This window comes from Acinonyx jubatus, chromosome B4, assembly GCF_027475565.1.
Source record: "Acinonyx jubatus isolate Ajub_Pintada_27869175 chromosome B4, VMU_Ajub_asm_v1.0, whole genome shotgun sequence".
Lineage (NCBI taxonomy): Eukaryota > Metazoa > Chordata > Mammalia > Carnivora > Felidae > Acinonyx > Acinonyx jubatus.
This window is the reverse complement of record NC_069387.1, coordinates 34,192,062-34,194,860: the sequence shown is the minus strand read 5'-3', so window position 1 is coordinate 34,194,860 and position 2,799 is coordinate 34,192,062. Positions and strand designations below refer to the sequence as shown.

Here is a 2,799-nt window from a genome sequence, read left to right as displayed (position 1 = left end):
GACTCTTTAATATGGAGAACAGAGGATTACTGGAGGGGTTGTGGGAGGGGGAATGGGCTAAATGGGTAAGGGGCATTAAGGAATCTACTCCTGAAATCATTGTTGCACTATATGCTAATTAATTTGGATGTAAATTTTAAAAATAAAATTAAAAAAAAACACCTCAGCTCAAGTATATTTCCTGCCTGCCTTACAGGGAACCCTGGGCAAATATCTGTCATAGAACTTAAATATCTCACTATAGTTGTCTGGGTTTTTTGTCTGCTTCCCCAACTATACTGAAAGGTCTTTAGTGCAGGAATCAGTTAGTTATCTTAGACTCTCCACACCTAACACAGAGCTTGGTACTTAGGCTTTTGAAAAATGGCTGTTGAATGAATGACTTTGATTGAGTTCTAAGAGGTTTATTAACAGGGCTGCTATACATTCCAGGGCACTCTTGGTTTACACCTGTTGTCCTGACACAGTTATTAATAATTACCCATTTTCATCACTTCTTGACCTTTTGGCCAAGATCAAGTGTAGTATCTGTTCTTATCAGTTTAATACCTGATATGCCTTCTATCCAAGAACAATATATTAAATGGATTTTTGGAGAAGGGAGATGGAATAACAGCTTGCCCCATCTACTCTTCACATAAAACAGGTATTGTGATATTTCAGGAACAGTCCACTCCCTCAGGGACAAAAAATAATAATAATAATGTTATTATTATTATTATCCTTTTCAATCTCATAAGTGCACTTATTTGAAAGATAAAATATATGGTTACCTTATTTATAGAATACCCGATTGTCATAGCTGCTCTTAACTTTTGGCAAGTGTCTCTGTTTACAAGACATTTCTACCAGAGAAACCAGAAGATAGAGTAGGGTCTGTTACTGGTTCTAGTCAACATTAAATAATTGGAATCACTTTTCTGAAATTATGAGACAGAAATGAGACCCCAGAGTTATGGGAAAGAGAGGGAATTCATGCAGATCCTCACATTGATAAAACTTCTTTCAAAACCATCAAGCTATAAAATCAGTATGAAAAATGATTGACACAAATAGAATGGTACAGTGCTAAGAATCTAAGAACCAACAACTATAGGATATTATAGATATGAGGCCTCACAAATTAGGTAGCTACAATAATTCATTATGTAAATAAGGAACTGAGGCCCAGAGAGATTATGTTGAATTGACCAGTTATAAAGTTAGTGTAAAAATGGGGCCTAAACATAAGGGTAATCAAATATAACAAAGAAAGAAAATACAGAATTCAAAACTACACCCACATATATGCAGTTATTTGATTTTCAGTGAAGGTACCAAAGCAATCCAATGGGGAAACTAAAGTATTTTTAACCAAATGGTGCTGGAACAACTAAATATCCATATGAGAAAAAAAAAAAGAACCTTGACCCCCCTTTTATATTTTAGTCTCTAATCCATCTCAAATTAGTCTTTGTGAAATATAAAAAATAAAACTATAATTATAGCTTCTAGAAAAAAAACCACGGGAGGATATCTTTATGACTTGAGGGTAGGTAAGTATTTCTTACAGAGGACACAAAAAGCAATAAAAAGTTGATGAATTCAACTTCATCAAAATTTAAAATTTCTACTCTTCGAAAGATATTGTTAAGAATAGAATAAGCAAGCAGGGGGAGCCTGGGTAGCTCAGTCGATTAGCCCTCCGACTTTGGCTCAGGTCATGATCTCACAGTTTATGAGTTCAAGCTCCACAGTGGGCTCTGTGCTGACAGCTCAGAGCCTGGAACCTTCTTCAGATTCTGTGTCTCCCTCTCTCTCTGCCCCTCCCTGCTCGTGCTCTCTCTCTCTCTCTCAAAAATAAATAAACATTAAAAAATTAAAAACAAAAAGAATAGAATAAGCAAGCCACATAGTGAGAAAAGAATTTGCAAAAGATATATCTAATAGATACCTATTAGCTACAAAGGAAAAAACAGTAACTTTTCAGTGCAGAAATAGAGCAGATTTTACCCTAACCAAATGATTAAAGTTAACAGTACCAGTAATGGTACAAATGGACATCATTTACCTCCTGATAGGATGCACTGAGAAGGACCCAACTTTCCTTCTGTGGTATTCCTGCCAAAAAATATATAACCTCAATCTAAACATGAGGAAACATCAAACAAACCCAAAATGAGGGAGATTCTATAAAATACCTAGTCTGTAATCCTAAAAGTGTCAAGGTTATAAAAGGCAAAGAAATACTGAGAAAGTGTTCCAGACTACCAGAGACTAAAGAAACATCATAACTGAATGAAATATGTGATCCCAGATATAATAAAGGGTATTAATGGGATGACTGATAAATTTTGAGTATGGTTAAAGTTTAGGTAATAGTATTATACCAATATTAATTTCCTAAATTTGATCATTGTACTGTTTTTGTGTAAGATAATGTTCTTTCTTTATTTTTTAAAAATGTTTATTTATTTATTTTTAAGAGGGAGAGAGAGAGAGAGAGACCAGGAGAGGAGAGACCCTCTGCCCAGGAGAGGGGTAGAGAGAGAGAGAGAGAGAGAGACAGAAAATCCCAAGCAGGCTGCAAGCTGTCAGCAGAGCCCAACATGGGGCTCAAACTCACCAACTGTGAGAGCATGGTGTTTAACCAACTGAGCCACCCTGGTGCCCCAAGAGAATATTCTTTAAAGAAAAAAAGTAAATGCACACTGAAGAATTTAGAAGTAAAAATCATCATGTCTGCAATTTACTCTCAAACATATCAGAAATTGTTATATCTATCCATCTACCTATACTTATACACATATTATATGTACA

General features: G+C 35.3%; 1 pseudogene; it reads left to right on the top strand.

The window, feature by feature from the left end:
• The first annotated feature begins 489 nt into the window (after nucleotides 1-489).
• LOC113603744 (uncharacterized) lies at nucleotides 490-663 on the top strand (annotated as a pseudogene).
• The last annotated feature ends 2,136 nt before the right edge of the window (nucleotides 664-2,799 follow it).